We start from the raw sequence: 11,755 nt of genomic DNA, 5'->3' as shown, positions 1-11,755 counted from the left end.
AGCATCCTCCCTGAGCATCCTCCCTGAGCATCCTCCCTGAGCATCCTGCCCGAGCATCCTGCCCGAGCATCCTGCCCGAGCATCCTCCCTGAGCATCCTCCCTGAGCATCCTGCCCGAGCATCCTGCCCGAGCATCCTCCCTGAGCATCCTCCCTGAGCATCCTCCCTGAGCATCCTGCCCGAGCATCCTGCCCGAGCATCCTCCCTGAGCGTCCTCCCTGAGCGTCCTCCCTGAGCACCCCTTGCTCTTTATTGAATCCTGCATCTTTTATTTCCTTTTGGCACTGTTGTATCAACAGCTTCCGATAGAGCAGATTTTCTGTCAGGTGCTACCTCGGTTCCTCAATTTTTCCTATCAGGTGGGCTGTGGACCCGTGCTAACAGAAAGTGCCACCAAGGTAACATCCATTCCATTGGTCACCAGTGTCCCTGCTGTTCAAATCTAGGCCCTGAAGTCTGTCCCCGAGCCACTGTGCCATGATGCAGAGGGGCTGGTCACTCCCAGGGACCCAGGAGAGCCCTCCGTGTTCTCAGAGTCTTCTACCCTAGTGTCTTTAACTAGGCATCCCCACCACCAACACACAGTCCTTTATAAGAGGTTTTAACCTTGTTTGAAGGGCTTTGTAATGGAATGTGATTTAAAACCTTGTAAAATATGGAATGAGGTCACATCCTGAGAAAATGAGGGAATCTTTTAAGGGCTAGAAGAAAATCAATTTGAATTTGGCATGATACCAGAAAGTTCTTTTGAGGTTTATGTATGACCTTCAAAGGCCAAAGCTGCAAATTGTGATGAGGGCCTACATGGAAGTCAGTGTTTGGGGGAGCAGATTTCTGGGTTCTTTTCTCAGTTCACAACTCCGCCAGAGCACCACTCCAAGCCATACATGTCTGCCCGTAGCGTGGCTTTCATTCCAAAGTGTATTGTGTCTCCCTGAGAACATCAATCCCAGCCCCAGAACATTCCAGACCCTCCACATAGGTGGATTTGATAAAACCTATGGGAAAGAAGCAAGCCTGAACAGCCCTGCTTTCTGTAGCCTTCTCTTAGCAGCCAGTGCCACAGGAAGTGGTAATGGTTTGTTGTAATTAAATTTATTTATCCAGTTTACAATCCAATATCAGCCTTTCCTCTCTTCCCAGCATCCCCTCATACAAGTCCTCCCCTATTCCACCCTCTGAGTGTCAACCTCACCCCACCCCCGACTCCCTGCATATCCAGTTGCTATGAGACTAGATGCATCCTCTCCTCTGAGGTCAGACAGGCTGCCCACTTAGCGGGATCCACAGGCAAGCAGGCAGCAGGCTCGGGAAAAATCCCTGCTATGTTGGGGGACTTCTATAAAGACCAAGCTGCTCTTCTACTACATGGGGCCTAGGTCCAGCCTGTGCTTGCTCTTTGGTGGGTGATTCAGTCTCTGAGAGCCCCAGGGGTCCATGTCAGTTGACTCTATTGATCTTCCTGTGGAGTCCCTGCCCCTCAGTCTTTCTCCCAGTTCTACTTACTTCTTACCCTCGAGCGCCATCTACTGTTTGTCTGAGTCTCTGCATCTCTTTCCATTGGCTGCTGGGTGGAGCCTCTCAGAGGACAGCTATGCTAGACTCCTGTCTGCAAGCAGAACAGAGCATCATTAATAGTGTGGGGGATTGGTTCTTACCTATGGGATGGGTCTCAATTTGGGGCAGTCATTGGCTGGCTATACTCTCTGCCTCTGCTCTGTCTTTGTCCCCGCACATCTTGTAGGCAGGACACTTTTGAGGTTGAAGGGTTTGTGCGTGGGTTACTGTCCTTATCCTTCCACTGGGAGTCCTGCCTGGCTACAGGAAGTGGCCACTTCAGGATCTATGTTCCCCATTCCTAGGAATCTCAGCTAGAGTCGTCCCCTTAGATCCTCTGGGGCCTCTCCTCATCCCAGGTCTCTGGCAAGTCCTAGAGGTTGCCCCTCCCCCAGCCGATGTCCCTTCTCTCTCCCCTGCTCTCCCCAGGAAGTGGTAAGTTTAGCCCCTCTGTATCACAACTTCTGTGAGGCCTTATGTTTATAGCCCAGTTCCAAAAGGCAGACTCTTTAGAGTGGCCCAATGCAGACCACAAAAAGCTGTGGGCACAGGGGCTTGTCACATACGCACGAACACACATACGGAGATACACACATCTACACTCACACCCCAAACACACACACACACACTTCAATACCCAGTGTCTTGTTCTTTTGGACTGGCTATCATCTGCAGGCCTTGGCTAGTACTTTTGGGGAAAACTGGATTCAGAAAGGAAATTTCCTTGTAATACTGAATACCAAATAGAATAGTGTTTTTTTCTAATTTGTTTCTGGGACTCACAACCTCAGAACCCCTGAGAACTTACTGGTCATGCAATTGATCAGCCATGCCCCAGCTGTGCTGAGTGTTGGCAAGCAACCCAAGAAGTTCTACAGGACATTGATAGAAAGAAAAAGAAAATTTGAGACATGGTAATTGCATACCTGTAAAACACACACACACACACACACACACACACACACACACATACATGGTTCAAATTCCAAACCAAGCCAGTGGGACCATGTTGGAAAGGAGTGAGCCAAGAAAATGGTTTGAGCATTGTACAACAGGGAAGCTTCCTGGCCCACCATCAGCAGCCGTGTGAGATGCTTATGGCTTTCACTGAATACTGAGTAGCAGTTTCTTAAAAACTCATTCTCCAAATCTTAGCAGTAAGATTTGGTGCCCTGGGCTCTTGGGTCCTGACCCCTCTTATGTTCTGAACAAATATGCCCAGGGCATGTCTGATCCCTGACAGGGAGGCTGCAGGTACCAATACAGAACCTTAGCTTGTCTTCATACACGGCATGCTGCAAAGGCTTCCCACGCTCTACCCTGAGTCCACAGCAGCCTCGGTTTAAGAAGAGGATCTTAAGAGGCTGATGACCTCCCTGGGGATCAGGGATGGAAGTGGCTGCTTTCCACTGCAGAGTCATGAACCTTCTGCTGTCTCCAATACTTCCTTCAGCCCTGCCTTTGATCTGACACCTCTTTCATGGACAAATATGAAATGGAGAGGCCGGCATGTCCAGCATAGAGCACCCAGGCCCATGTGATCACATAATCAGCCTCTGGGCTGATGACTAAACAAACATTAGGTGGTGGCTGCAATTAAATGTGAACATTGTGCCTCTTTGACCTCAGAATGAGTTTCTGTTCTCCTCTTGTTATCTTGGTGATAGTTGTCGATAGCCTTTGTGTTCGCCTTGGGCATGATCTGATGCATCTGGATAAACCAGAGTCGAAGACCTTCCAGACCTAAGCCATAGCCTCTTGGTAGATATTGGTCCAGGCAAGTACCTTTTTTCCCTAGGAAAACCACAGTAATTCAGACTGAGAGTTCTGACCTTTTCCATCATGTGCGCTGTGATCAGACCAGAAGAAAGCTGTCTTCCATTTCCCATCACAACCCAGGAAACTGAACGAACGTATTGCTACTGCCGACGGAAGAGCATGTGGGCCTTGGAGGCAGAGTTGAAGTCCAAGGTCTTCACCATAATTCTGACTTTCAGTGGAAAATCAGAAGAAAAATAAGAAATCTGACCTGCTATTCCCTCTGTCCCCTAAACAAACTCCCCCTGAAGAGGTGTCACATGGCATTTGAAATGCTATTTTCTTTAATTTTTTTATTGGATATTTCATTTACATTTCAGATGTAATCCCCTTTCCCCATTTCCCCCCTATACAGGAACCCCCTATCTCATCCCCCCCCTCCTCCTGCTTCTGTGAGGATATACCCCACCTACCCTCCCACTCCCACCTCCCCACAATCTATTTCCCCCACACTGGGGCATCCAGCTTTCACTGGACTAAGGATCTCCTCTCCCACCTATGCCCAACAAGGCCATCCTCGCCTACATATATAGCTTGGGCCATGGTCCAGGCTGGTGGTTTAGGTCCTGGGAGCTCTAGTTGGTTGGTATTGTTGCTTTCCCCATGGAGCCGCAAGGCCTTTCAGCTCCTTCAGTCTTCTCTCTCACTCCTCCATTGGAAACCCCATGATCAGTTCAATGGTTAGCTGTGAGCATCCGCCTCAGTATATTTCAGGCTCTGGCAGACCTCTAAGGAGACAGTTATATCAGGCTCCTGTCAGCCTGCACTTCCTGACATCTACATCAGTGTCTACCTTTGGTGACTGCACATGGGATGGATACCCAGGTGGAGCAGTCTCCAGATGGCCCCTCCTTCAGTTTCTATCCCACGCTTTGTCTCCATATTTGCTCCCATGAGTATTTTGTTACTCCTTCTTAGAAGGACCGAAGCACCCACACTTTGGTCTTCCTTGTTTATGAGCTTCATGTGGTCTGTGAGTTGTATCTTGGATACTACGAGCTAGGACTGGGGACAGCGCTCGATCAGTGAAGTGCTTGCTGTGAAGCATTAGGAACAGGGTTTGATCCCCAGCATCCACGTACAAAAGGTGGGCATCGGAGCAGTGTGTCCTCGTAATCCCAGCAGTTGAGAGGCGGAGACTGGAAGGACCTCTGGAGCTTGCTAGGAGCCAGCTCAAGCAACAACATCTTATAGCCAAGAGGTAGATCGGAAATGCTAAGAAACCTGCCTTGGGCCATACAGCCTGGCCCTTTGTTTCCAGAACCAGTTTTTCAGGATCTAGTACAAAGACGATGCTGCCAGTACCCTGGTGGAATTTACCATGTGTTAAACATTTGTGTCATCTCAGAGCCCAGAGCCTCCTAAGAAGGCAAGCAGATTCTTCCCAGTGTTTATGTGAGGACCAGGTTCAGGTCTCAGAGCTGGGCAGTGGACTATCACGCCCTCAGGTGTGTGCTGGTCAACTACCTAAAGGGCATTTGGCTCATACTCTGTAGTCAGCCCCTGCCACCCACCCACAGGCTATGTAGACATGACTGATTTCAAAGGTTCCTACAAGTCTCCATTTGAAACCTGGAGCTTGGGGCCACCGTGCTGAAAGCGGGGGGAAAAAAATAAAAATTAAAACAACCATCCATCATGCCTTTTTGGAGGAAAGGCCATGTGGTCCCACAGCAGTCAACTGTGATCTGGTCTCCTCCCACCGGACCATGAGTCCCCGGGGCAGGATTCACTGTCTACTTTGATGTGCAGATGCACCCAAAGGTCACACAGTAGGGCTTAGGACACAGCTGGTGTTTGGTGCAAGACTGTACTGTGAACACTACATGGGTTCCTCTACTGTCGATACTGGAATTCTAGAAGCCCAGCCTGCTGAATGTGTACTGTTCTCATGGGAGACTCATAGGCTGTCTGCATGTTAGCTCAGCTCTCTGGGCCCAGAACCCCATATCAGTAATCTGGGCACTAAAACCTTCAGCAGAGGCCTCTAGCAGTGACCCTATGGCTGTCACAGACAAGCTTTGTAATTGGTTGCAACTTGCTGACCTATTAAAGACAGGAAACAATTCATCTGCTATCTTTCATGAGCTCCAAAGCCAACCAGGCTCCTCTGTTACACTCTCACGGTACCACGTCCTTTAACAGGGTGCACAGCCTTCAGTGCACAAGAAATAACCTCTGGAAAGAAGACCATGGGGCTCGTCTTTCTCCCCCATCAGCTGGCATGGTAGTCGGTATGGTACATCTGCAGGACCTCTGACTTGCCACTCATACAGTGTCCTGCTGGGTTTAGCGGGAAGGTTGCTTATGTTCCTCAGTACATCAAACACAGGCAGTGCTAACAGCCGAGTGGATGCCGTTTCAGCCAGCTTGGGGAAAGACTGTCAACACGAATACTGTGCTTCTCTGTGCAGGCATGGAGAAAAATGAGGTGGCGTGAACTAGGACATAGAAGGGAGGTCTCAACACTGTCCTCTGCAGCCAAAGCTTAGGTAACAGCTAACCCAGCTATTCTGTCCCAATTGTCACCTGGAACAGGAAGCCAGGAGAAAAGGAGTTAATGCAAAGATTTGGGTATACTATTCAAAACTCTGACCCTGTCCCTCTGTAATCACAAAAGGGACACTGGCCTTCTACTTAGCACCTCCGTGTTCCAGGAGAAAGAAAGGGGAGCTGGAGTCCAGCAGATTTGGAAATACTGGGCAGAGCTTCATCTCTGGGCCACAGAGCTAGGAACACTGGGGAAAGCCGAGATGTCACCGTGTTGGAGATTGGTTCTGATGCTTTGATTCAACAAGACTAAGGTCCTGTCACCAGTTGGTTTTTGACTGGTCAATAAAGATTCCAGCAGCCAGTGGTTGGGCAAAGAGAGACGGAGTTGGGGGAGACCTTCAGAGTTGTGTGGGCTAACACACTGGAAAGAGGAGGAGAAGCTGAATGGCTGAATCGTCATGACTTGGGGGGAGAGAGACAGAAGAGATTCAGAGCTGCAGAGGGAAGATCATCTGAAATGTAGGTGTAAATGGAAAGTGGTCCCCAGACGGGCTGCCCAGAAGCATCATGGGTAGCAAAGACCAATGGGCCTCACAAAAGGTAACAGGGGAGCAAAGTTAAAAGTAGATTTAGCAGGTGTTGAGCCAGGAGTACCAGAGGGAAAAGCATGCTAGCCAAGGGAGGCTTAGAACTTCCAAGCCCTTAAGTAGCTAAGCCATTCCAAAAATATGCTAGTGTGTGTGTGTGTGTGTGTGTGTGTGTGTGTGTCTTTCATTCTCAGAACCAAAGAATTCCTGGGTGGGTGGCTAGACGCATGCTCCCAGCTGGTACATCACAGTAGAGAATAAAAAACTAAAGCAACAAGAGAGAAGGTTCCTGAGCGTCCTCATCACTGCCAACCAGCAGCGTCTGACAGAATGGGTAACTAGTTAGCAGCTGTTTTGTGAAGCTGTCTACTACACAAGCAACGAATGTGTATTGTCATTTAAAACACAAAAATGTGAGGGGCTGGAGACAGCTCAAAGCTAAGTGCACTTGCTGGTCCTTTCATTCTCGGCATCTTAGAACCATCTCAACTGTTCTAAGGGATACAACGCCCTCTTCTGGCTTCTATGGGTACTGCATGTATGTGGTACAAATACAGACATGCAGGTACTCACTCATACAGACAAAAACAAGTAAAATTTAACTGCCAGGCTGACATGCCTTGGGGAGTGGGGGAGGAATCTAAAATCTCCACGCCCCTTTACAGCTAAGCACTGAGTTCTCTCCTGCCTTACTCATCTGACTCTCATTCTTAACACAGATAGAACCACACCGTAGGGTGCTCTGAAATTAGACTTTTCTGATAGTGTGGAGAATAAAAAAAAAGTCCAGATCATTAAACATCCTTTGCAGAACTGTGCATTGTGGCTACACAGTCCCCTGAACAAGGTACCATGATTTGTTTGTCTGATCCCTTGGTATTAAGACTCCAACACTAATAAAGACCAAATAGGAGAGGTTGACCCAGGGCTTTTCCTCACTGGATTCAATCCTCACTGGATTCAACCCTCACTGGATTCAATCTTGGATCCAGTAGCTCTCTTCTGAGAATATGGTGAAAAGGAGACTTGGGAACAGACTTCCAAGAGATTCTGAAATATCAGCCATGCTGCCTTTCTTGTGGAAGTGCCCACTCCCCCCCAAAGTTTTCACCTACCTGATAAATGGGTGACAGAGGAATCAAACCCAACTGTCGTCCATCAAGCCTAGCTCCCTGACTGTCCAACTGAGGTGGGAAGAAATCACTGACACAGGCATGAGACAATGCTAGCCCTGGAGCGCAGGCCTCAGGACCTAAGGTTGGCCCCAGGTTCTCAGCCTTGGAGACATGAAGGACATGGGGTAGGCCACAGGTCTGAAAGGTCCCTGGTCCATTAGGCAACCTGGAAAACAGCTTTGATCCCACCTTAGCATGATGTTGCCACTTAAGCTACGTGGTCTTTGGGTTTCTCACCACTATTTTCTAGGACCTGTAGACAGAAGAAATGGAGACTAAAGATGTCTCCTCTTTCCACTGTCATGTTCTGGACTGGATTGTGTCACCCTAAGAATATATGATGAAGCTCTGAGTCTTGAATGAGACCTTTAAAGAACTAATAATAAATTAGGCCATAAGGGTAGGGTCTTAGTCCAGTACAACCAGTAGTCTCATAAAAAGTGGCTCCAAGGCAGATTCAGAGTGGAGGCCTTGTGAGCACACAGAGCCGTGTGTCATCTTCAAGTAAGGAGCAAGGCCCTGGAAGAAACCAAACCGTCGTACACCCTGACTCTGGACCACTGGACTCCAAATTAAGAGGTTCCTGAGACACAGCTGCTGCTTCAGCTAACCCAAAGTGGGTCAGGTTAGGAAAGCCATGGACAGTAAGATGCCTGTGGCTGTTACCTTTCCCAAAACCTAAGTCACAGTACCACATGCCACACGTGGCAAGTTCCGTGTGGCACGTGGTACGCCATCATCCCAGCCACTGAAGAGTTCCTCAGTGTTACCCCAAGCTGTGCCTGTACCTGTCAGCCGGGAGTGCTGGGAGCTAATGCCTCCCCTCCTGCTCCCCCTCCTCCTGAAACCCCAGCAGCCTTCTGCCATGGAGGAGAAGGCAGCAGAGTCATCCTCACATTCAGGAGTCACCCCCACATTTGGCACAGCTCCCGGGCATTCTGCTACAGACAGAGCCCCACTGCCCACGATGCCTCTTGAAAAGTCCATCCCTCAATTCTCTTTCTGACCCCAGACTTGTGATTCCTGGAATGTTCTCTCAAATAAACTATCTTCTCAGGGTCTGCTTTGAGGGAATCCCAACTCAGGCCCAGAAGAAAGACAGCGGTGGAGATTCCTGTTTGGTTTGTTGGTTTTCTTTTTTCCATTTTGCTTTATTTTATATTTATGTATTTGTGGGGTGAGCACAGGCCAGGGCACATTGGTGAAGTTCAGAGGACAACTTGTAGAAGTTGTTTCTCCTTCCACCACAGGGCCCCAGGGACTGAACTCAAGTTACCAGGCGAGGTGACAGACACCTTTAGCAGCTGAGCTGTCTCCCTGGCACGCCCACCTGCTCTATCTTGTTTGTCTGTTTGTTTGTTTTTTAGTAGTTGGATTTTCTTTTCAGAGCAGTTTGAGCTGACAGCCAAACTGAGTGAAAGGTACAGACATCCACTCACACTCTTTGCCTCCACTTTGGTCAACATTCCCCTCCAGAGTGACATGTTTGTTATTACTTACACAGAGGTATCATTATCGCCTGAAGTCGATAGTTCACACCAGAGTTCATCAGTGTGAACTCTGTGATGTGTCCATCGTTACAGTGTCAGTAGTGGTACTGCCCTCAGAGACCTCTACCTTACACACACACACACACACACACACACACACACACTGTCTCACACACATACAGTCACACATACTCATACACTCACAGTCACACATACATACACATATACACTCATACACTTGCACACACTTGTATACACACTCATGCACACATGGTCACACATACACTCACAGTTATATACACACATACTTACACACTCATACATACACATACATACACACTCACACTTACATATACACACTCCCACACACCTACACTCATACACACACTCGCACACACATCTGGCAACCATTCTTTTTGGTATCTTGGCTGTCCTTTCCCTGAGGAGCTGTGTAGTTGGAATTGTGCATTATGGTCCCTTTTAGATTAGTTTTTTGTTCACTTTATATTGAACTCATGGTTCACTTGTCTTGGCCTCACAAGTAACAGCAATGCCACCACATCCAGCTTTAAATGCCTACTGAAGGGCTCTAGTAAGCTGAGCATGGCAAACATGATTCTAGCAGGCCTTACCCTTTGCCATTCCTTTTCCCCATTGCCAAAAACTGTTAGATTAGACTCCCAAGGTCTAGTTCCTTATTTGGCTACTTCCTTCTCTTTGGGCTGACTACCAAGGTCTAGCTATCAAAGTATTGAAGTCCAGCAATCAAAACCCTTTTTTACTCACCTAATTGATCTACCCAATCATAACAAACCAATTCATCCTAATATGGGGAGGGAGGAAGGTTTCCTTTATAAACTGCCATTTGACTACTGGCCACATCTGTCTCCTCTCTACCCAGAGGCAATCCTTTGTCCTTTTCGGGCAAATAAATCTTTTTTGTGCTAAGAGCTTGGTCTTGATGTATCCTGGGCCGGCTCTGGCCTTTTCACCTCCAAAAACCAGAAAACATCTGTTTGGGTTTCCTTCTAACACAGCCCTTGCCCAGTTGCCATGACGGAGGGCAGCTGACCTGGGAACACCAACAGCCCCTTGGGGAATCAGGATGACTGGTCCTTTAAAGATTGTTTCAGATCCCTCCACATTTTCAGATCAGTTCCTCGTCTCAAAACAGAATGATCTGGTATGTGGGGAGACCACTGCGTTACAGCTCGGCAGGGAGGCCACCAGCAAGTGATGTCATTCCAGGCCTGCATCTGCTTAAGTAGCTATTCACCTCTACAGCCACAGTGCTAACCCTTGACTCTGCCCAGGGGCTTTGTGTTTTCAGTTCTTGCTTTGATGTTTGAAAAGTCCAGATAGATGTGCAGAGTTAATGCCTCAGAGAGGAGCGCCATCCAATGACCGCTGAGGATTGCTGCTCTCTTGCTCCAGGGGACAGACACCTCAGCAACCTGGTTTTGGCAAGACTACCCTCTGTTTGTCCACACAATCACTCTGACAAAATGACCTTAATAACCAGCTGCCTCCTGCACTGGCAGAACCCCAGAGCCAGGCATCTGTCAAAGCAGCCTTTCCTGCCCCCTAGGCCTGAGGAAGTGCCGGAGGTGGATTCTGAGAACTAAAGAAATAAGATGCCCCCAGCCCTTCCTGCCGATAGGCACATTTCACACTGACAGGCTACCGGGGGTGTAGCACTATTTTTATTTAAACCACCAGTTGCCATGGTAACATCTACATAGCCCAATCTTTATTCTAAATCACACAGAAAATACCCTCAGGGAGGGAAAGAGAGAAGCCCTGGTGAGCAGGGGCCACCCTGGGACTCAAAACAGCAAACAGGCAATCCCTGGTGTGAAAAGCCCACTAATGCCATCAGTCTGTGCTGGCCTTCAGCACTTGCACACGTCTCTCCGTGTTTCACTTTGCATTCAGTTTGAAGGTTCAGAGAGGTGTGGGGAAAGTCCATGCTCTGTCCAAGTGGCTTGCAAACGGCAGCTGCTCCCTGAATGTTTCTTCTGCAGTGAATAAAGCCATTTGTCAAGACTCTAGTGGACAAAGGGTAGAGGAGTAGTCAGGAGGTCCTGCTCACAGGCCCACTCAGCTTCCCATACCCTGTAGGGAGTCAGCATCACCAGCATCACCTGCAGTGGAGGAACCAGGAAGGCATCAGCGCAGTGCACTCTTTATTCAGGATACCAACTATTCAATACCACTTACTTGGGATAACCCTTGGCCATGGATTTTAACAGAGGGCATATTTGGTGCATTTATAAGCTTGTTAGACATTCCCTACTCTCTGAAAGGCCTCTGCTTTGGGATTCTATTGGGCAACAAATGCTCCCATGACAAATTTTTCTAACACATAAGGATGGTAGAAAAAGAATCCCTGCACTCAAGAGACAGGCAGGTGCATCTCTGTGAGTTCTAGACCACACAGGGCTACATAGTAAGACCCTGTCTCAAAAAAAAAAAAAAGAAGAAGAAGAAAGGGAGAAGGAGAAGGAGAAGGAAGAGGAGGAGGAGAAGGAACAGGATGAAGAGAAAGGATGGGAGAAGGAGGAGGAAGAGGAAGAGAAGGAGGAAGAAGGGGAGAAGGAGGAAGAGGAAAAGGAGGAGGAAGAGGAGGAGAAGG

This window comes from Grammomys surdaster, unplaced genomic scaffold (genome assembly GCF_004785775.1).
Source record: "Grammomys surdaster isolate TR1022 unplaced genomic scaffold, NIH_TR_1.0 172, whole genome shotgun sequence".
NCBI classification, from domain to species: Eukaryota; Metazoa; Chordata; class Mammalia; order Rodentia; family Muridae; genus Grammomys; species Grammomys surdaster.
Note: the sequence above shows the minus strand (reverse complement) of the source record.